We start from the raw sequence: 23,773 nt of genomic DNA on the forward strand, positions 1-23,773 counted from the left end.
TTTATTTTGAAAATACTGTATGAAAGTAATGAGCAGAAATTGTGTTGCTCAACTTTTGAAAGAAAACGCACAAAAAATGTTTATGTAAAATATACAAATTGTTGTGTGAGGATACGTTGACCCAAAACACGATGTTCTCTACTTTTGTAGGTAAATATATGAACCGTTGTGTATGTGTGTGTATATATATATATATATACACATACATCATTTAAGGTCCAGTGTGAAGGATTGGGCGCCATCCAGTGGTGAGGTTGCAGATTGCAACTAACTGAAACTTCTCCCGCGTGCCCATCGTGTAGAGAACGACATGAACGTCTCTCTAGAGTCGGAGTTTGGTTTGTCCCTTCTGGGCTACTGTAGAAATATAGCTAGATATAAACGGCTCATTTTAAGGCAACGAAAACGCAAAGATTCCTATTTTCTTCACGCAATTATACACTAAAGAGAATATATTTCATAATATTCTATTTTTGCCAATAAATCTCCCTAAATACTTCACACTGTTCCTTAAAGTAAAGCTCTTTATTTTGAGCGCCTCGTAAAAAGGCCGTTAATAGATAACGAGCTCGTCGCTTTGGATTCTCTGACCTGACAGGAGTCAGATTAACTTTGACCAAAAGACTCTCACCTCTGAGAACTCTGCACATTGAGACGCAATAAAGAACTCATTCGCCCACAAAGCATTGCCAACAAGCAGCCGGTCGGCTGATCGTCCTCTATTTTGGGGAAGGTCTAACAGCGGAGATTAAAAGTGGTGATTAAAGTCTGAAAACACCTGAAATAAACGAGAGCGAATCCGCTCGGTTGAGTCGGGAGAAAAGGTAGAAACACGATGGAAGGAAGAAGCTCAGAGAACACACTCGTTCATTTAAACTGCCATCAGCGTCCTCTGAGGTGTGAAGCAGTAAAGTCCTGATGGACCAGACGTCAGAGGATGATGTCACGTTCACACGTTCACACGTTCACACGTTCACACGCACGATATTCAGCCAGCGTTTTTAAGAGCGAGCTTTATATTTGTGTCGTCGTTTGGATGGAAACACAACGCGTCTCTGCTCGTGTGTTGTGAGTCAGCAACGCTCTGCAGCTCACACACACACACACACACACACACACACACACACACACACACACACACACACACACACAGTGTATTTGGCGGTAGGTCAGTCCTGCTGTTCGGGCATCTGGACTGAGTTGTTCCCTGCAGGGGGCAGATGAAGAGTTTGCCTCGTCTCCTTCACATCCACAGGACAACAGTTCAGTTTAGTTGTTTAACAACCAGCGAGGTCTTTAGTCTCCTTTCTTCTTCTTCCATCATAATTACCGACATTAACGCTGCTCCTCTCTTCACTCCTTCACCTCCTCCGTGACTCCGAGCTTCCCGTCTGAACGGAGCCGATCAGCTGCAGTTTGATGTTCCAGCAGTTCAAAGAGGACTTTAATCTCTAAAACCACCTTAATCCCGTCTTCCTCTCCGCGTTTACCTCCTCAGGTGAGCTCACAGTGAATCTGATCAGCAGGAGACGATCAGATGTTTTTCTTTGTCATCAAACATTACCCGTTGACCGTCTATGGAGCTGGTTCTCCGTGCTAATGAGGTCTGGGGATCGTGTTGCTCGTGGTCGACGCTGCAGACTGAGGGGAAGGAAAGTTGAAATCGTGGCCTTTTTGCTTTAAACGTCAGCTGTGACTGTGTTGTTGGTGTGAGACGATGATCGGTGATCAGCAGAGAGGACTTCCATGGAGACGCCTTCTTCCATGAATTAAAATGCCGTCACGTGTGTGTTAATGAGGCGTTTGCTTCAGAAGTCTGGATGAAAGAAGCACGATGTGCAGACCTGATATTTCAGCGTTTCTATTAAAACAATCATCATCATCATCGTGGATCAGTGAGATGCAGCCGAGTCGTCGCGTCGTCTAATTAACGGACGCGTGTCTGAAGCGGGATGCGGGTCAGAGGTCGTCTATAGATAGTCTGACGATCAGCTGGCTGACAGACGGAGATCTTCTCCTCTAACTGAAGACGTGACTCGTCTGCTTTACACCAAACGAGATGATTTAGAAAACGAGTAAAGTTTTTCTTCTTGGAGTGAAAAGCTGTTTCATATTTCTGAGCTCTGTGGAAGCTTCAGGGAGCGTTTAGCCTCTGATGTTGGTAAAAAAATGTCTTTGAGCTGAATAATAGAAGCTGAAAGAATCAATATTTCACTGGACAGCCTCGAATCTTTAGCAGCTCACATTTACGTCATCGACCACATCAGCCAGCAGATCTCTGCCGTTAAAAGTCAGACGAGTCGTTTGAATATGAGAACAGATTCCTGGTTGTGCTGCTGTAACACCGTCCAACTGTTTAAAACGTAGAGAAACAGACGCAGCAAAAACAAAGATATCTCGTGAAAACCTGCCGCCTACGTTACCCGCCATCTTGGTTCCTGGTTGTCACACTAGAGGGCGGAGCTAAGTAGAACCCAACGACTTGTTTTAGGCGACAGAAATGTTACAATTAGCTTCCATGAAGTGAAAACACAAAGTTATGAGATGAAAACACGGTTTGATTTGACCCCTGACCTGTGAACCCGTCACACGTCTGAAGGTCAACAGAGATGGACTTGACCTTTACATCCCGTCTGTAGCTCCGGGACGAACGCAGCGGTGCAGCTGGTGTTGGGGGCCGTCGTCTCATTAAGACCCCGTCGCTGGTTTATGGGCCGTTATTCATCATCATGTTTATTGTGGTTTTTAGGCTTTTATAGTGCATTAATAATACCAGCATCCAGCTCTGTGCAGGACTTGTTTTATCTCCTCTCTCCGCCCACACAGACCCGTAATCGTTGGATATAAATCAGAGCTGTAAATGTTTCCCGTCACATCGGCTCTTATTGGTGTTTGCGAGGACTGGAAGCGGTTCGTGACGCTCCGTGTCTAAAAGGAGGTAATTAGTCAGCTCTTAATTGGACAGAAAATCCAGCGCCGGCGTTGCTGCAAACGTCAAATGAATAACAAGCTAAAGTAAAGTAAGTTACGCTCGGATCAGCGTGTGTAGTCGACAGACAGACAGACTACATTTCTTCTTTGTTGGTACCAGTTTGACCAAAGAACAGAGTGAAATCCAACACGGAGGTAAACGTCTCTGATGTCTCCGTTCCTTAGAGGAAGAGTTTCACCTGACGACAGATTCAAAGTTCAAACAAACACGTGAAACAAGAAAGAAATTACAGTTAGACTGAGAAACATATTTATGTACTACACACACACACACACACACACACACACACACACACACACACACACACACACACACACACACACACACACAAAGACACACACAGACACACAGACACACACACACACACACACAGACACACACACACACACTCAGAGACACACACACACACACACAGACACAGACACACACAGTCACACACACACAGACACACACACACACACAGAGATGTGGGCAGCACAATAGAAGCAGCCTTGGACTCCTCCGTTGCTGTGGCAACTGCTCCCAATGAGAGAGAATCCACAAAACCAAAAAACAAACACCTACACACACACACACAGAGAGACACACACACACCTACACACACACACACAGAGAGACACACACACACCTACACACACACACACACACAGAGACACACACAGACACACACACACAGAGACACACACAGTCACACACACACACATACACAGACACACACACACAGAGACACACACAGAGATGTGGGCAGCACAATAGAAGCAGCCTTGGACTCCTCCGTTGCTGTGGCAACTGCTCCCAATGAGAGAGAATCCACAAAACCAAAAAACAAACACCTACACACACACACACAGAGAGACACACACACACCTACACACACACACACAGAGAGACACACACACACCTACACACACACACACACACAGAGAGACACACACACACCTACACACACACACACACACACACAGAGACACACACACACACACAGAGAGACACACACCTACACACACTCTACAGTGAGAGGACATGCACCGACTGACGCTCACTCACGGGTTGCTGACCCATAATGCTTTGCAGCATCGTGTGCAGAGGAGCACACGGTCTCTGAGCTGCTGCTGATCAATAAAACACGACGCAGGTCAACGAGACCGTCCGTCTGTTTCTGAATGACTGAAGTAAGAACTGCTTCTGTTGACTTTAACTTCCTGTCTGAGGTGTGAGACTCTCTGTTCTATAATTATGTAATAAAGACCATTTAGTGATAATAGTCGTGGTGAATAACAACATAAAGATGTGAATTAAAAAATGGGACATGATTGTTCCACAACCCCGATCTTAACTCGACTTCTGTTCACAGCGTTTAGAAGTGTTCACCACGGTGCACCAAGTTTGAGGTAAAACTCATAAAGTTCTTCAGAATACAACGTTTCCTCAAACAGCGTCTCGTATGATATCTCATGAAAAAGTTGCTCCTCAGTTTTCGTGCGTTTTCCTACTGAAGTCCAGCAACACGCGTCAAATTCCTGCTCGTTACATGAATACAGTCTTTTCAAAATAAACTTCCGTCTTCACAGGAAACTTAACTTAACTACTCAGTTAAGTTCAGGAAAAGATGGTCGTTTGGGTTCAAATATGCACAGAAGTGACGTTACTTAGTACGGAAGTGATGCATAAATAAAGGTTGACTTCTAGTTTCAGATGAGAGGAGCATCGGTCTGCTGGAGGAAGGTTTGTTGTGAATATTGTAACGGAATCATTCACGTGATCAGCTTTGAGCTCCAGCTCTCCTACGACGACATCGTCTTTCCTCCGCTGCAGAAATAAACTCTTGTTTGTTTCTGAACACTGAAGAATTGATTTGAGAGCCGCCTCGTGACACGACGAGTGTGATGTCAGGAAGAGAACACGGGAAACACGAGAGATGAATTAAATATGGAGAGAAGACGAGCAGAGCTGCAGCTCAAAGGGCTCAGATTGAATAACCAACTAATAAACCAGAGACGTCTCCGGTTTAAGACTCCACCATCGTACGGTGGGTCAACAATCTTCATCTTTAGCAACTAAGTAACTAAATGCTGGATAAAGGATGAACATATGAAGAGATGTACCAGGAGGAAGAACCCCTCTTCTTCTTCACTGACGGGTTTGATTGCTGGCCAGCGAGCCACCGTTATGCACCAAATGCTGAAATACATTTCATTAAATTCTCATAACATTAATGAAGCCGGTAGAAGTATTGATGTCGACAGAGACGGAGCGACAACAGAGCAGAAGTCTGCGTCTCTGAGGGAACAGATGAAACTTTATTGATCTGCTGAGCGTCGGCTGCAAAACAGCAACGAGAGAAAAGCGATGAGAACGAAAGAAAGAAGATAAAACAACGATCAAAAATGGATTTTATGTTTTCAGATAAGACGGATTGTCTTGTTTTTGTTTATTTTTAGGTCTCAAATTTGAATTTTCTTACTTTTGATGTGAGAAAATATAACAACGTTGCAGCTATTCTCTATGTTTTATTCCTATTTTTCTGTGACTTGTGATGTCGAACATGCTGTTAAGTTTGCATTTCTCTCAGAGTCGTAGACCACAGATCACGTGGATGCTTGAGGTTTAAACTATTGAATGTTTGTTCTTCATCATGATTTAGAAATGTTTTAAATCATGTTAACTAGCTGTAGAGTTATATTCCTCCCTCATGCCTTTCTGTTACTGCTTCCAACCCAGGAGGGTTAAAGCTGCATTCTCTCTAGTGTCCACCAGGGGGCGACTCCTCTGGTTGTATAGAAGTCTATGAGAAAATGACTCTACTTCTCTCTTGATTTATTACCTCAGTAAACATTGTAAACATGAGTTTATGGTCTCAATCTCTAGTTTCAAGTCTTCTTCAATACAGCATGATGTTCATTTAGTAAATGATGGTCCATTTAGAGTCAAACAGACCATAAAGCAGGGGATGCTTTATGGTTGACTTCCTGTCCAACAGAAAAGAGGAGACGGTGAATGATTCTCGTCCTCTAAACTTTATTATTTCATATTCTGTATCCAGACGACAGCTGGAGCCTCGATACACATCCTGATGACTCAGCTGTCGTCGAGGCCCCCGTGGATGATTTCTCATTTTTTTTAAATCGCTGCAAAAACTCCTTAAACTCAATTTGTCAAAACTTCAACTCCAAAAGTCAAACCTCGGACGCCGTCTTCCTCCCACTCAGAGCGTCGTTACTGAGGGCCAAGAAGTGGAATCTGGTGCTCGATAACAAGCTCGCTCTTCAACGCAACACTCGAACGTCTCGTATGAGAGGTCGACCCCGCCGCCCACAGAAACACACCGTGTTCCTGCAAATCCTGCATCCAATCAATTTAAACATTTCCCCTCGTCTGTGTGAATATCAGAGAACGAGCCGGCTGAGAGGGTGAAGACTAACAGACCAGCAGAGTCTCTTCTGGACAACAGTCGGGTTGGTGAAGAAGGCAAATTGCATCCTGTCTCACTTCCTCTTCATCACTTTTAATCCTTCAGATGAACGCTGCAGCGTTGTAGCCTGAAGGCAGCGGGACGGAGGGAGTTCACCCGTCAGGAGTATTCAGACCTGATGTTCACGAAATATGAAACCCCACACACACACACACACACACACACACACACACACACACGCACACACCTCGGCTCGGCTTTAGTCCAGGTTCTCACTATAAGACTCTGGATCAATGTGACCAAAGGGGGTTCATTTAGATCCACAACCGGACCGACGGTCATGAAATCAACTCTCGCACTCGCTCTCCAGATTCGTGAATGAATGTTTTGCAGTTTGAATGATGAAAACTGGGCATTTGTCACCACATTTTAGTGGTTTTCAGGGGGTCTGAAGTGTGGATCCGGAGGTCTCAGACCGGTTTTGATGCTGCAGATCAATGACGCGGTCTTGACTGCTGCTCATGTGACTCTGTTAGTTTGACTTCCTCTTTAATATTCTCTGCTGGTTTGTTTTAGCAGCTTGACTCCAAAAACCGCTGCAGTCGTTCTTATATTTGAGATTATTTTGATATTCTGCTCCACCCAGCTGGCAGTTTTCACACCAGATTGTCACCAATGCAGCTCAGCCACAGCCAAAATACAGAGGCCAGTGTTTGGAGATAATTAGATTAGAATGGCGGTGAGGTTGTGTGAGTGTTCATCAGAGTCCGAGTTCTCCAGAGGAGATTAGACTGTGATGTTCAAACAGGAGGCGACAAATCCTCCCAAAGCTTTCATCCCCCACGAGGTCAGAATCAGCAGCGAAGGCTTTGATCAGGACATCAGACGCCATCAGCGCTCTGCTGACGGGAAAAGAAAACGCTCAAACTCCTCAGAGAGTTCTGGAGGATTCGGGTTTCTGTCAGAAGGTCCGATAACAGATGCTGCTTTCAGACAAAGCAGATCCCGAAGTCTGATCACGTAATTGACCCTGAAACGGGATTCTGGTGGTCTGCTCATTATTCATTGCTGCCAGACCTCGTTCTGTTTTTCCTTCATTTTAACGAACGTGTGATGTTGAAACCGTTGAAGCTTCGGCTGTTTCGTCCGCATGTCGACGTCTCGGCGTGAATCTCCGTCTGCGCGATCGCTCACAAAGTCAAGTGAAGGACACGAGTGGCCGTAAACCTGCTCCGTGTGAACACGCATCGACAGCAGGAGAACGATGATAACGTTCTGTGTTCACAGGAAACGATTCGGTTTAGTTTAGGCATCAAGAGTTCTTTTCACATCCCGGTTCCGGTCACATTTCTACAGCGTAGGAACGGCCACAGGAGACATTTTTTGTGCGTTTTCCTATGAAAGTAAAGCAACACGTGTCAATTCCTGCTCGTTACTTAAATACAACAAAATCAACATCTTGGTCGGGCGTGAAATAACGACACAAACTAAGAAAACCACTTCGGGACACGAACACCGGTCTCCTGGTTGAAAGTCCTGTGTTTGTATCACTTCCTCTGAGCGTAGCATGCTAACGCGTCCTCACAAACAAAACAGTTACCAACTTCTGTGCTCGTTATCCAGACAGTCCTTTCAAAATAAAGTTCTGACTTCACAGGAAACAACTTAGTTAGGTTCAGGAAAAGATCGTTGTTTGGGTTTAAATAATTACGGAAGTACAACAGTTACAACAGTAAAGGTTGTTGTGGTTCTTGATTAACGCTGCATGAGAACATTCTGCGTCCTGGTCGTGCGTTTTCACTGCAGTCGGTTCAGACTACAAGACATAAAGCAGACGTTACTGAACGCTACGTCCGTGTCACTCGCTGCCAGCTTTGCTGGATGCGTCTCGTGTTCGAGTCTCTCTGGTTCTCCCTCGTTCTCCCTCGTTCTCTCTGGTTCTCTCTGGTTCTCTCTGGTTCTCTCTGGTTCTCCCTGGTTCTCTCTGGTTCTCTCTGGTTCTCTCTGGTTCTCTCTGGTTCTCCCTCATTCTCTCTGGTTCTCTCTGGTTCTCTCTGGTTCTCCCGTCGTCACATTTTCTCTGCACGCTGCCAGACTACAAACTGCAGCATCGCTGGTTACAGTTTAACGATCGCTCCGCTCAATATTTCTTTATTGCCCTTTTCTTCCTCGTCTTTGTGACATCACGTCTTCTCTCTGATTGGCTGAGTGCGGGACGTTTTCATTGGACTAGAAGATGAATGTTGACGGTGGCGGCTGGTTTTTTTCTCCCACCGGGGATCGGAACGAGCTTCCTCTCTGTGATTTCTTTTAACAAGGCTCTTAAACTAGGCTACAGATTTCCTAATGAAGCTCCCGGGACTCTTCCTCTGACTCTCTCGTCTTCACCGTCTACACAGCTCCTGCTTTTGTTTTTCCTAAACGTGAGGACCAACCCGGGCTGAATGCCCGACTTAGAGCCTATTGTCCACTTATGAATTCACAGCTGAGCCGAAGGCCGGCCTGTAAAAGAGCCGCTCTCAATGAATAAGCCGCCGCCTCCTTCAGGAGGACGAGGAGCGAGCGATGAAAAGTGTTTTCTGACGTTGTGACGGGACATGAAGGCTAACCTGCTTCAGGGAAGAACCTCTGCTTTCCTCTCATGTTGGATCTCATCAGTTCTCTTTCATTCGTCTCATTTGACTCTCACGATGTGATTTCATGCATTTTCCCAGAATGCCACTCTGCGGCCACCAAAGGGATGTGAACTTGTTTCAGCTCTATTCAAAACATGCTTTATTCAAACCACAACCTGTCTCGTAGCTGCAATGCATTCTGGTCTTGTTTCTCTGCCCCTGTGGGTGCAGAAACCGCTCTCTGGTGGATCAGGTCGGCACAGGAAGAAGTCCTCTTCCTCTCTGTGATTGTGATGATCTGACATTTACTGTGAATCCTTCAGATCACTAAAACATTTCTGTTTTCAAAACTGCAGAAAAACACCTGGAAGCAACAAACACATTGTCTACGTTCTCCACAGGAGGAACAAACACAAACGGTAAACCCGCTAAACGGAGCCAGAACGAGAAGGCTGGTCCTCAGCAGTCGGCTCCAACTGTTTCACCGCTTTTTGGAGGAATTTCTCCTTTAAAAACCGAGTGAAATGTGTCTGATGTAAACATCAGAGCAGTGGTTGGAGGCCGACATCTGAGAGAGACAGATGGTCTGAAGAGCAGAGCTTCTACAATTAGATCTCTTTAAGAGAGATTCCTCTGGAGGGACCCGCCGCCATCGCCGGCTTCTAACCGAGCGTCTCTCTCTGAGCGTTAGAGAAAGATGACACGTCTCCAAGCGTCCGAGTCGAGTTTGTGCTTCGACGTTAGAGGAAATGATTTTAAACGTCACAGAAACAGAACAGAATGACCATATTACTCAAACCCCCGCTTCTTCTCGCCACACTTTGTTTTTTTACCACCGAGGGTGAAAACCTTGTGATGGTGAATGTGTTCTCCAGCAGCAACGTTAGCAACATTAGCAACGTTAGCAACGCGCTGTCCGTTGTATTATTCTCTAAATACGCCAGAGGGGGAGACAACTAAATGAACTTTAAAGAATCAAAAAGACGCCATAAACCAACCTCCACAGGGACGAGGAGGACTCGTGTCTCATATTCATGAACTACTTTATTACCTTCAAGAAACCCTGTAAAGATAGAAGTCAAGCATTAAATGTGTTCTAAAGAAACAACCGTTGAATATCCGGTCTTTGATTTGGCTGCTAAATGTTTCTAAAACATTTATAAACTAATCGTCCTTCTTTGTAGAATCATTATTTGATCACAGTCACGAGGTCACGCACGGCAGGTTACAAAGATTCAGAGGTGCACCGCGACCGCTAGCGTAGCCTTAGCGTCACTTCCCGGCCCTCACGACAGCGACTATAAACTAGCTTCAGTCCCGTTCTCTCTGTTAGCTCTGTGTCGAGTCTCCTCATCCGTCTCTTTAGCTGCTCAATCCTCCGCTGTGTTCACCAGCTCGTCTCTAACGTTGAGATGAGAGATCACATTCTGTTACTTCAAACTACAACATAAAGTTCAGCTTTGTACCATTTTTTAGTTTGTATCCTGATATTAATCCTAATGTGTGTTAACGCCTCTATTTGACCTCCTGCAAGTAAATCTTCTTTAGTTTTGTGTCAAATATTCAAGTTCTCTGACTGCTCAGATGCCCCAGAAATGAATTGATTAACTGAAATATGATTATGATGATGCGAGCATTTATATGACAATTATTAAACATCACATTATAGAAAGAGAAACCTTAACAAGCCTAATTTCTTTAACTGAAGAGAACCCAAGTATCATTGTTCACTAGAACATCAGGGGATGAATGTCTTCCTGATTCTGACAACAAAGCAGAAGAAGAGGAGATGTAATGAGAGTCTGCAGAGGAAACCACAGAGAGCGAACAGCTGTGACGTGAGTTCATTACGCCGCTTCGACAGCTGAAATGTGTTTTCTCCGCCTAAAGTAAAGGATGCCGGTGTTGTGCTTTCACCTCGGTGACCTGCAGCGTCGCGGCCGCTCTGAACTATCGATCGTCGGAGTTAATTGTTACGGTTATCTGATGTTCCTGAAGGGCGCTTTGAACGGCCGCGGAGATAATGATGGAGATCGGTATCAGAGGTCACGTCTCTTCAGCGCACGTACGCTCTCACAGACCAGGAAACATGTCAACGTATCCCCGTCTGCTGCTGACGGCTTCATTATTCTCCGTGCGACAGCATTAATAACAGATTTAAATGATCTGCCACCTGTCAATCACGCTCTTCTCTTTATTGTCCTCGCCGTGTTGGAGGCGATGGTGAGCGTCACAATATGAACCTGAGGCAGAGCGCTCTGTGTCTTCATCTAGTTAGTACATCCAGTCATAGTCTTCATAAAGATGAAGAGTATGATGCTGTTATTGTTCATCAGGCGTCCTCGTGTTCAACCCTTCAGTTCATGACAGACGGAGTCTCAAACATAATGACTGTACTTTGAGTTAATCCGTTCGTTTAGCCTCGAGATGTCTGGAGCAGATCTCAACGATCGCTTTGTTTATAATATAGAAATAAGACGGATCGTGTGAAAGCCTTTTCATTGGATGTCATGTCGTCTCTACTTCGTGCGGTGTAGACACTCGTTAATGCAGCTCAGAGGAGCTGACGTAGAGATTACACAACAAACACAGGAATCAAACCTCATTATTATGTGTGTAAAGTTTAAAGGCTTCTGATCCAGCTGATCACATCATTCCCCTTCAAACGTGTGCAGAGTGAGTGAGCAATATAAGAGAGAGCGTTATTGATTTACTATTTATCTATAATGCACTATACTCTATAGTACAAATGTGAAAATACTGTTTGAGCCTTTAAGTTGACTTTCTTCCTCAACCTCTAAGTGATTTCTTTATGTTTTGCAAGTGAAAGAAAATGAAAGCACAGCATGTTCAGTATTAATAAGGTGCATTATGTGCTGCATAATTCAAGGGACACATGGTAAAGTCATATGGATCAATATTTTATTAGCATGTCACAGCGTAGGAGCGCTGCTGGCAGGATTGGCTGCGCTCCCAGTAGCCTCCTTACTGGTTGGCCCGGAGGCTTCTTCTCTCGCTTGTGAGGAAAATATAAAATCCCTCTTTGCTCAAAGTTTCGGAGGTGTTTTGGATCTTGAAGGTTGTGTCATGAACGTTGTTATGCGTCTGTTTTCTTTCTCTGAAGATGACAAGTTTATTGGAGGTGGCCATCTGGAAGGGACGGCCGCTGTCCGTCTTCTAGCCGGCGGTGATTTATCTCCTCCTGGTTTTTATTCTCCTGTGAGGGACGTCTGCCCTTTGACTCCTGTTCTCCTTGTCTCTCGATTACCTCACTGTGTTTATTGGTTCGCCTCCTCCCTCCTGTTCTTCAGACGCCACTTCCATCTTTAATAAGAGCCTCTTAATATTTCAGTCTGTCTCTCCGCATCCCGCAGGGGAGACGAGCGCTGGACCTTCAATAAAACACTGGAATTCAAAGCACGTGTGCTCACAGAACTTAGATGTCAACAAATAATGAATTTAATATCATTTATTATAATATCATTCCTTAAAGAATGAACGTATCAAAACAGTTAAGCACCAAACTACCCACACAAAAACAAGCAGCGATGTACACAGGCAGCTCACAGTCGTATAATATGCGTCATAAAAACGCACTAAACTCACTCAGATGTCTGTGTGAGTGGCGGCGAGGTACTCAGCAGAGTGGACTGGTAGCTCTCTGAGCCGTTAGCCAAACACATCGTCCAGAAAAATATAAGTGAGCCAGAGAGCAGCAGTTAAGAGGTACTCAGCAGCGTGTTTACTGTTAGCTCTGTTAGCGGTTAGCCAAACACTTCGCAAACTGTTATCCCTCAAACCTGGTGTGGGAGATGCACTCAGCTGTGTTTTCACTAGTGAACCCGTCCTGTGTTTGTTTGCTGAATCTTGGTTTCACGTGTGAAACATAAATGAACAAACATCTCTTTGTCATTTTGAAATGCCTTCATTATTATCTCATCATTTTATGTGCACAACGTCCTGATGAAAACTTGAATCACTGAATTTTATACCTGAGTTACTTTTTTTACAATTTTACAATTCTTACAATTTTAATCCATTAAGTTAAAGCACAGGTAGGTTTTCTCTCCTGTTTAAGACTGCACACCGTCTCCTCAGCCGGCGTGCTCTACACATGTTTGATTTCGTCATGCTGAGCTCGTTGGAGCTCATCCGGTGTGAGGCCGCCCGCCGCTCACCAAGACTGAGATCTGACAGCGATCCTGACAGCAGCCAGCGGGGGTTTGACCCCAAAATACAAGACCAACCAGAAATCACTCAGATCGTCTCGCTTTCAACAGCTTGACTCTGAAACTTCTTCACTGTATGAAGCATTGTTTATTCATCATATACTTCCATCATAATGTTTTAAACTCTAAGCTTTGAACATTTGAATAGGTGTCTAACCAAATGCCAATGTTTATGACGAGAAAACTTGCCACGCTGCTGAGATGCATCTCAAATGAATCTTCAGGTTCTCATCTTTTGGATGATGTGCTGCGGTAACTTCCTGCTATCTCCCCCTAAAGATCCCGTCTCCCCCCTAAAACATGGTAGGGAGGAAGTGGAAAGAGGTTAAAATCGATGTGACACAATGGCAGAACAGCTAATAGCCAATGATTCAGACAAACGTGTCATTAACGTCACACTCCAACTGACAGGACTTTCATATTACAGCCTTTAACTACCGATCGGGGCTCTGCAGTCGCTGTGAAGACACATTTGCAGTTTGTTTTCCAATCCTTTAGAAATCAACTGTTTGTCAATCCATAAGATGAACCAGTTCTCTCATTGCAGAACAAAACAAGCATTTGGAGACGTTGGGGAGGTTTTATGATGAGGAGGTGGAGGAGATGCTCAGTTTATATCTTTGGGAGCTCTGGGAGCCGTTTGGCTCTCTGAACGCTCCACTAGCTCACCGCTAAAGATGAATCACCCTCTCCTGGACTTTGTATAGGTTTAAATGAGCTTCTTTTTTTCTTCTCTGAAACTCTCACGGCGTAGCTTTAAACATTTATTGACGATAGCGACCCGGCTCGACTTGGCGTGCTGCAGTGTTTCCTCTGTGAGTAGATTCGTCCGGTGATGAATTCGGGTCATTTTCACCGCAGGACGGAGACGGTTACATTCCAGCTCGATGTCCGCCGAATGTTTTCTCATCTGTTTTTTTTTTCGGCGTTAAGAGGAGATTGATGGATCTATTTTCTCTCTGAGTCGCCCGTCTTGTAAGCGTAAAGACTATCTGTCGGGCAGTGACTCCCCGCCACAGTACACTGCGCTCAATAGGAGGGGAAACGTCCGTCTGGCCTCCAAAAAGTACACCTTGGAGCGGATGAACTCAGGCAAGTCATTATGTCATCGATCCCCGGAGCGTTTAACCAGCGGGCAGAACTCACTACAGTCCAGACTGTCCCATCGATCACTCCGGCCTGAGGTCACATGAGGTGACAAACGGAGCGACCGAGGCGTCCGCCGGTCTGGACGGGTGGACGGACGTTCAGGCTGCTTCTCTTCTCGTGCGTAGACGTCAGAGAACAGAGAGGAGATTCAGATTGATCGAAGAAAAACACATCGGGTCAAGTCCGACGACGGCTTAGAGACAAACAGCCGACAGTCATCAGTACAGAAAACATGTAGCTGGGAGGGTCTGGAGGCGTCTAGAGATCAGAGCAACAACTGTGTCCCTAAATCCAGTAAATTGGGATTTTGAACATTTATAATTCATATTTTTTCATCATTACTGGCAGATGTAATGTCACATGGCTGCGATTTTCAGATTGGTACCAGAAAGAGTTGCGATCGGTTGAGTGTGTGAATCTCTCACTTTCTCAGGACACCTTTTATGACGTGTTGTAGACCATAAACTCATGTTTACAATGTTTACTGAGGTAATAAATCAAGAGAGAAGTAGAGTCATTTTCTCATAGACTTCTATACAACCAGAGGAGTCGCCCCCTGGTGGACACTAGAGAGAATGCAGCTTTAACACGTGAAGCTTTGACTTCTCTTTGAAGAACCGGAGGTTGCCTCCTGCTCACTACTCTCAACAGCCCCCGGCTGGAGTGTGTGCTAACAGCTAACAGCTAACAGCTAACAGCTAACTGAACTACCAGTACACAACCTGCTGAGTACATCGCCGCACTCGGCCGCTGCTAAACGGGCAGCTTTGTGTTCTTAAATTAGTTTGTGCTTAAATTGTAAACTACGTGTCTTTTACATAACTTTGAGCTGATTGCCTGCATACATCGCTGCTTGTTTTTGATTTTGAATGGATGAAGTGTGTGGTTGGAGTCTGGACGGAGAGGTTAGCCAGTTCTAGCTTGTGTTCATTCGATCACACAGCAGCGGTGGCTGCAGACACACCTGACTTAGATCTGCTCTGCTGCACCTTTCTGGTTTGTCCCTCAGGACTTTAGTTTCTTTCCTTTTGTCTCACTGGTGGTGATTTGCATCCATCTCTTTCTTTTCTTTTCTGGTGTGTAATGAACACCTGCAGATTTCTTCTCTGTGCTTTTGACGTGTTCAACCCGACTCAGAACAGCCTGCGGCGTGTTGATCAGTCCGGCCCTTCTTCCCCGTCTGAGCCGTCCAGGTTCCTGTTTCGCTGTCAGAGCAGCTGCGTTTCCTGGGCTTTCAGCGTTGCTTCCTGGTCGGCTCTTTTGGTTTATCAGTAAATGATTGATTTCTTTCGTCTGTAGTTTGATACGAGTATCAGAGATGCTGGTTCCCCTGGCTGCTGCGTCTCTGTAGAGGCCTCTCTCTCATCAGCTTCCTCCTGCTGAGGCCGCTTCTGTTTGAACACAGAGAGAGAACGCTCGCTTTGACTTTTGTCTATATTTAGCCGGATTGTAGAGGATATAAAGGAATAGTTTGATCCCTCAGACTGTGACAGTTAAGTCATCATCGGGATGCTCGTCTCAGCGTCTAAGCCTCCAGTCATTGATTGATTCCTATTGTTTTTTCAGGCTGATGAGCTTTGTTAGTACAGATTTACAGCATCGTAGTGAACAGAAGCTGAATCCTGAAGAGATTACAGTAAAGCTTGATTCATGCTCGCTGCGTCTGTGAGGGTTGGGACGTCTCCCCGTTAGACTCTAATGGGTTTGAAGGGTTCGTATCCAATATGTTCTTCCTACGCGGACGAGGACGGTTGAAGACCATCGAGACCTTTAAGGAGAAACCTGTACGAGTACCCTCACACATCAGTGTGTAATATCTTGGTCGAACTCATCCACCTCCTTTCAAATATGATGGTTTATTTTCAACCTGAGTTCAGCAGCAGTTTCAATGTTCCAGCAGATGTTTATTATTTTCACACTGAACGCAGAGATCAGCTGTGCAGAGGTGAGGACGTGAGCACCGTTTCCACCGCTCTCTCTGGTGTTACACAACTATTCGTGTCACTTCTCAACAACCTACAGACTCTCGTGTATTTTTAAAACTCGGCTCGGCTTCACACTCAGCCGTTTCCACCCGCCGGTTACTCCTTCACAACCGCCGCCTCCTGTCATCGGTCCGCTGAAGCGCTCCCAGCGAGGAATCCTTCTGACTGAAGCACTCTCGAGCGGACCGGCTGAGATAAGTGTTGCCAGTTCAGAGTCAGATCTGTGCTTTTAAAAAAGCTTTCACGGCCGGACGCATGTGTACACGGTCCTGCAGAGCTGAATCCACCCACAGCTGAAGGCATAAATAGATCCATCAGAGAAGCTGTTCTCAGAGGAAGAGGCTCGTTTAGAGCCACCGGATCTTTTTATGTGACGTTATTTTCTGAAAGAGCTAAAAGACGAGCTAAAGGTTGAAGCTCTGACGTTGTGTTTGATCTCTAGAACCTCTCGTGCTGCTTTGCACGTGTTGTGGAAGTTCAAGATATCTGCAGAAACTAAACGCTGTCGTGTCTGTTCATAACATCATGAATCCCACCTGTTTACTACAGCTGAACACAAAATAAACCGATTTGGTTGTGATTTATTCCCAATAAACAGCTTCTAAGGATGCAGAAATAACTACATAATGATGCTGATTTGTAAAAAGTCTGAATTCACGTTTTGTTCTCTCGGCAAGACGACGAGCAAATAACTTCAAATACTTGTTTTCTGAATGGAGCTCGGATGGATCGGTGCTAGGCTACGCTAACATCGTAGACGTACATTTATACACATTTCGTCTGGTCTGAGGTGTCGTAGAGCTCAATATATAAAAATAGGAGGAGAATCTTGACGCCGACGCAGCTAATCTTTGGCTCAGGTTTAAATATTTCACCTCATTTGCGTCTTTGTATGTAATCCTTTCGTTGGGAACGCAGCATCACGGCGGCGTCACCGCTCCGGACTTGTGGCCTTAATCGTCCTCTAATCTTCCTCCCTCGACCTTCGGCTCCCGCCTCTAATCGCTGCACGAGGAGGAAGCCAGCGTTTTTAAATGAAGCAGCTTACTGGGTGATTAGGAAAAGGTAAATTATTCATCACAGAATGTTGTAATCATAGAGCGAGCCCTTTCAGGCTGAGGGGAGTTCTGGGTCTCCACGAGGGACCGGAGACATCACAGGATCCACAGAGAGGTCATGAACTACAGGCTCGTTAGCCAACTATAATACACTCGGACTTTTCTGGGGAACCCGACAGCTCGGGTGACACTTTGTTGAGGCGCGTTGTGTTCGTCATGAACTCCGTACAAACGGTTCTGTGTAAAAACACGTTTAAATATTTACTCGTAAACTAATCGAACTAAGTTAACTTAAAGTAACATGAATTTTATTTTGGATCAAATATGTTCTTGTCCCTTGTCAAAGGTTTGTATATTTGAATACAACACATAATATATAATATATAATATAATATAAATAGTTCCTGAAGAGTGAAGTCAAAGCTTCACGTGTTAAAGCTGCATTCTCTCTAGTGTCCACCAGGGGGCGACTCCTCAGGTTGTATAGAAGTCTATGAGAAAATGACTCTACTTCTCTCTTGATTTATTACCTCAGTAAACATTGTAAACATGAGTTTATGGTCTCAATCTCTAGTTTCAAGTCTTCTTCACTACAGCATGATGTTCACGATGGAGTCTGTCCGCCTACTGGAGCAGAAACTACAGATTCCACCGACGCTTTGGTGTCACGAGCGTCACGAAACTTTACAGCTGTGTAGTTGAGATAAAACATGAAGATGGTTTGGGTCTGAGTAAGGGCGGCGGAAGAAGAATATGACTTGATGAATGTATCATGAATTAACCTTCTTACGGTCGAGGACAGAGCTGCTTTTTAATAAAGATGCAAATCCAGCTGTTGAGTTCCTCTTTACTGTGGACCAGATATTATAATAGTTCAAGGTCTCTCTCTGGGGCTTCCAGCTGGATCTCACTTCATTAGCACAACATAACGCCAGGATTCAGGCTGTTCTCCTCCAGCGTTCGTAGCTAAACCTACGAGAAATAATGCACCGCGATACGTAGATATTCTACGGAATAGTTTTCTTATGTTATCATGAACGACGTATAAAGATGGCTAATTCCCCAAGAGGTCGCGGTGGTGAGTTTATGGTTTTTTGCCGGTTACACTCTTCACTCTTTGCTGCTACGCCCTCTGGTGGTTCGGAGGATAATGCAGCTCAGAGAGGACGATGTTTGCTGGACTTTCGTACGGAAAAAAAACACGAAAAATGACTTTTTGTAAGATATCACACAAAGCGCTGTTTGAGGACATGATGAGTAATTCTCCTAAAGAAGTTCTATAATCTGGACAAACTCGTTTATGACGGCAGTGAGAAGTGATTCTAATCGTAGGAAAATAAAATGGTGCAAACTGAGCCGGCTTTGGCCTGGATGGAGGTGAAGCGCGTTGTCCTTCAATCAGAGGATCGCAGTTTGATTCCCGGCTCCTCCGATCCACGTCGACGTGTCCCCGGGCATCGCTTCATCTCAGGCTCGATGTCTCGAATGAAGCATTTGCTCAGATTGAAACACTGAATCTCTCAGCTGACTGCTGCATCTGCTTCAGCTTTGTTTCCAGCGGAGGTTAAGCGAGCTTCTCTCCATCAGTGAAACGATAATACAAAGCTCAGGAAAGGCCGCGTTGGCTCCAAGATCACCCAAAGTCAGCGGTGTTGTTTTAGTGTAACGGGCCGGTGAGCGGGAGAATAATTACCTCCGACGCTCGGGAGGATCTGCTCGAGGAGAGCTCGATAAACGTGCTTCTGCTTTCTACTCACCGCGAGCAGCGAGCAGCGAGCCGCGGGGCCGGATTCAGAATGTTTGTAATGGGGGTAATAATTCATGAGAAAAATAGTTTTGCTCTCCCGCCGAGTTCATTTTACCCGCTAACGTGCAGCAGAGGAATGGGACACATTTATATATATATATATATCTGAAGAGCAGGACGCGTCGTAATGAGACGTATTAGTTCACTTCAGCCGGGGTCGTTAGGCTTGTTTTCACGGATTATTAGCGGGAAATGAAAAAGGAGGAACGGTGGCGGGTAAACACCGGTAATGTAATCGTATATTATAAACTACAGATATGATTCTGCTGGGACCCGACGTGCAGCCGGAGCTCGTTAAGCTCGGCGTCCGGGTTTGTTGTTTTGGCGTTTTCTTTGATGAGTCCGTCGCCGCCTCATCATCACCGCTGTTGTTACTCAGAGAGTTTCTGCAGCAGACGAGGAGGCTTCTCTCATTCTCCACCGTCGTCTGGAAGCCGGAGACGCTGTCACGTCGGCGGTAGACGTGTGAAGCGGATCCAGAACCTCGAGGGTCTGAATCCTGCTGCTGCTAAAGAGCCCATTGAGTCCGCTCATTAACTCACAACCTTAACGAGCAGCGGCGGGTAGAAACATTCCAGCGTGTGAAGCTCTTTCTCTTTCTGCCATCAGCGCATCTCGCTGCTGCAGCTCTTGGATGGAAATTGTCACTTTGATTTTTTTTTGTAGGATGTTTTTAATTGCACACGTTCAGTCAAGCGACTGTCAGACATTAAGAGGAAGACGAGTGATTATGTGTGAGGTTCTGTGTGGAGTCAGGACGGCTGGATGAACCCCGCGGATATCATCATTCAGCTGCAAAGTATATGGATTCAATTAAAGGATTAATCACAAGAACTCAAATCTGGTCCTTCATTAGCGGAATAAATTAAATATTTGCAGTGAAAATGTGCTCAGAAGTCTCAGTGTGATTGTTTGATAAAACACTTTTTCAGGAGTTAAATAAAAAGGTAAAGAATAAACAAGGAAGAGAAAGAAATAAAAGAGGAAGAGAGATGAAGTCAGGAGGGTGAAACAAAGGATACAAGGAAGGAAAGGGGGCAAGGAAGCATAGCAGGGAGGTAGGAAGAAAGGAAAGAAGGAAAAAGAAAGTCATCATCATCATCACCATCATCATCATCATCATCATCATCATCATGCAGCTGACCGTAAGCTCTTTGCTCGTCGTGCTCGGTATTAATGAGCAGGCGTGTTTTTTTTGCGAGTTAATCGCGTCTGCAGCGGAGCAACGCCCGCCTCTGATTGGCTGTCACTTGAAGGCCGCAACACAAATAAGCCACGAGACGCCGCCCACCGCCTTCATCATCCCCATCCATCCTGATGAAGCAGCATCTCATTTACTGCGCGTCGCTCGGTGATGAATGGAGCTGTGCGGTGGGGATGTTACCGGCTTCCTGCGCAGATGTGAGAATAATCTGCAGAATGCACGACTTTATAATTTTAACGTTAATTAGATTAGTCACAGCGACGAGAGATGAGACACTCTGGAGGTTATTTAGATCATTTACACGTCTTTGAAATGTGAGTTTAATCTAAATACAACTGTTATATGATGTGATCATCAGATTAAAACAAGTAATCGCTGATGCTCGCTGATACTTGTTTTAGCTGGTGTGATGCTAGTAGCAGAGGTCGTAGTGCGGTTGGACTGTTGATAAAGTCTAAAGACCTTTACACAGCGGGAGTCTAGGGCTTTTATTGTGAAAGTTAAGAACAGTGGATCTGGTCTGCGCTGCCTTTGTCAAGGTAAAGTTTGCCCCCTTGGTTGGGACCAGGTGCTAACCTCCAGATCTGAAGAGTGAAGCTAACGCTTCATGTGTTCATCCCCGACGTAACTTCAAAATAACTTCACAACACTTTGGGACACGAACACCGGTCTCCTGATGAAAGTCCTGTGTTTCGAACACGTTTTATAATACGTCACTTCCTCTGAGTGCAGCAAATTATCCAGGTTTTCAGCTGCATTCTCTCTAGTGTCCACCAGGGGGCGACTCCTCTGGTTGTATAGAAGTCTATGAGAAAATGACTCTACTTCTCTCTTGATTTATTACCTCAGTAAACATTGTAAACATGAGTTTATGGTCTCAATCTCTAGTTTCAAGTCTTCTTCAATACAGCATGATGTTCATTTAGTACATGATGGTCCATTTAGAGTCACACAGACCATAAAGCAGGGGATGCTTTAGGGGCGGGGCTACACAGTGATTGACAGGTCTCTACCAGAGACGTATACGGCGTCTCTACGTCACTCCTCCTCAGTCCAGATATGGTCACTTCCTGTTCACTGGTTGCTAAAAAAAGATGGTGAGGGCCAAATCGCCGAACTCGTGGCTTTAAAATGTTAGTCCACAAACCAATGACGTCATGATGACTACGTCTACGTCTCATTTACAGTCTATGGTTCAGACTTCGGGGCCTCTGTGTATTTGTTTTATAAATATATGCACAACCCGATTGGTCGATGTCTTCATTTGTGGTGCGAAAGCTCTGAAAAATGGACCTCGTTCCAGAAAAGAACGATGCTGTTCTTCAATCTATGCGTTCTGTATTAAATGACAAAAAAAATTATTTGAAAAGAACGTATATTGACATGCGAGTTAATACCTGGGATGTTGGTCCGCCTCACGATCGCCAATTTATTTGGTGGCTTCCTGACTTTCGCTGTAGCTGCAGACGACCATTGAATTATCTGAGCGCGTTCATGCTCCCCAGAGGACGAACCTTTCCATTTTCAACACGTGAGCTTCTTACTTGCACCACCAGACTCAGACCAACATATTTAAAAATTAAGAAATAAAAATAAATCTGCTGGCTGATTTCCCACCAAAACTGTTTTGGATATTGTTTTGGATATTCATGGTGCCCAGATGATTAAAACGAAAACGTTCCCCTGACCCCCGAACCTCCCGGAGCGTCGTCATCTTCAGACCAAGATCCAAACTTTACACACGAGTCATTTCAACATGATCTCATCACCGGATTGCAGAGAAACATGCGGAGCTCATTCTCGCTCCTCACATGAAACCATTTTAGATTTTAAAAACCTTTTGACCTTATTTCTTTGTGTGATTCTCAGGACACACGTCACACACTCAGTCCCGTTACTACCGGACCTCTCAGAGATTTGTCATTATGTAGATGTGTGCGTTCGGCTCTTCTGGGGTTCAGGGAACTCTGCGACGGCTCCCGATGGTTTCGTGCTGTTCGTGTTATTGGTTTTCCTGACGAGGCAGATTTCCGGTTTCAATTTCACCGTGTGGATTTAATTTAACCTGCCAGTGTGTGTGTGTGTGTGTGTGTGTGTGTGTGTGTGTGTGTGTGTGTGTGGTGCTGCGTAGAAAACTATTTCTGGTCGAGACCCCCCCCCCGATCTGACACGACATATTGTGTGTGCGCCCTCAGCAGTGAGCGATTACTCACTGAGGAGCCTGTTTTCTTGTATCGTCTTTTCTTTTTTGACAGAGATTCTCCTCTTTGTGTTTAGTTTCACACGCTGACATTTCATTCCATGAACCGGAGTTGAACCCAGAAGCAGAAGTGAGGCAGGAAAAGAAACAACAAGTCATCTCCTTATTTATATAATCCTTCCTTTCCTCACGCAGCCGCTCTCCTAAATACCCAGAATGCTCTTCAGCGTAGAAGCAGCAGCAGCCTCTCTACGGCACGTCAGTAACGTCGGCGCCGTGAGGCGTCGGCCGCTCTCGTTCGCTGTCCTTTTTGGAGCCGAAACTACTTTGTCCTGGTTTTTGTGGACCTCCCCCCCCCCCCCCCCTCCCCCGTTCCCCCCCTCCCCCCTCCCCCGTCCCCCCCTCCCCCAATCCATATCGATGCGAGACGCTGAACAAACGAGCCCAATAGTTGCTGAGCTGGTCCCTGCGATGGCGGGCGGCGTTGTCTCTCCAGGGTCACACCGGGGAGGAGAGGATGGCTCGGGTTGCTGCGGTTCTTGCTGACCTATCCACTACCCGCCTCTAATGGGTCATATTTCAGCTTCCCGTTGGCGGTTGACAAATGGCCGCGCTCTAAAAGCCCCGTCCGAGGTGCTGAAACCCGGTTGATCTATGACTGAGTCCCGCTGATAAATGCCTCCCATCAGTTCGCGCGTGACGCCGATTCATCACCCGCCGCTGAGGTTTGTGTTGGGAATCCATATTGGATTTTTAATGAAAGGGAATATAATGCAATTCAAAGTCAATGGGTTTGCCAATGTCCTCGCTCTTTACACACACACACACACACACACACACACACAGTTTGAGATTGCATTGCATTTCCCTAACAGTGTTAGAGCGCCTGCCTTGAAGGGCAGCTGCTGTGATTGTGTTTGTCTACAGCAGACCTCACACACGCTGCTGAACCAGATTTATGAACCGCAGCCGTACAAATTAGTATTTTTTGCATTTCAAAGAGTTTCATTGTTTTTTTTGGTTTGTGGCAAAAAGACGTGTTTTGTTGTAAAAGAATGTCCACATTGAACAAGAGAAGATTGTAGTTATAAGACACCACACAGGTTTAATGAAAAATGTATT

General features: G+C 45.4%; 1 protein-coding gene across 1 annotated transcript in view; it reads left to right on the plus strand.

The window, feature by feature from the left end:
• immp2l (inner mitochondrial membrane peptidase subunit 2) overlaps positions 1-23,773 on the plus strand; it is a 93,615-nt gene that overhangs the window by 40,906 nt on the left and 28,936 nt on the right. The gene's annotated exons all lie outside the window — the stretch shown is intronic.

The sequence above is a fragment of the Pholis gunnellus genome (assembly GCF_910591455.1).
Source record: "Pholis gunnellus genome assembly, chromosome: 7".
Taxonomy (NCBI): domain Eukaryota; kingdom Metazoa; phylum Chordata; class Actinopteri; order Perciformes; family Pholidae; genus Pholis; species Pholis gunnellus.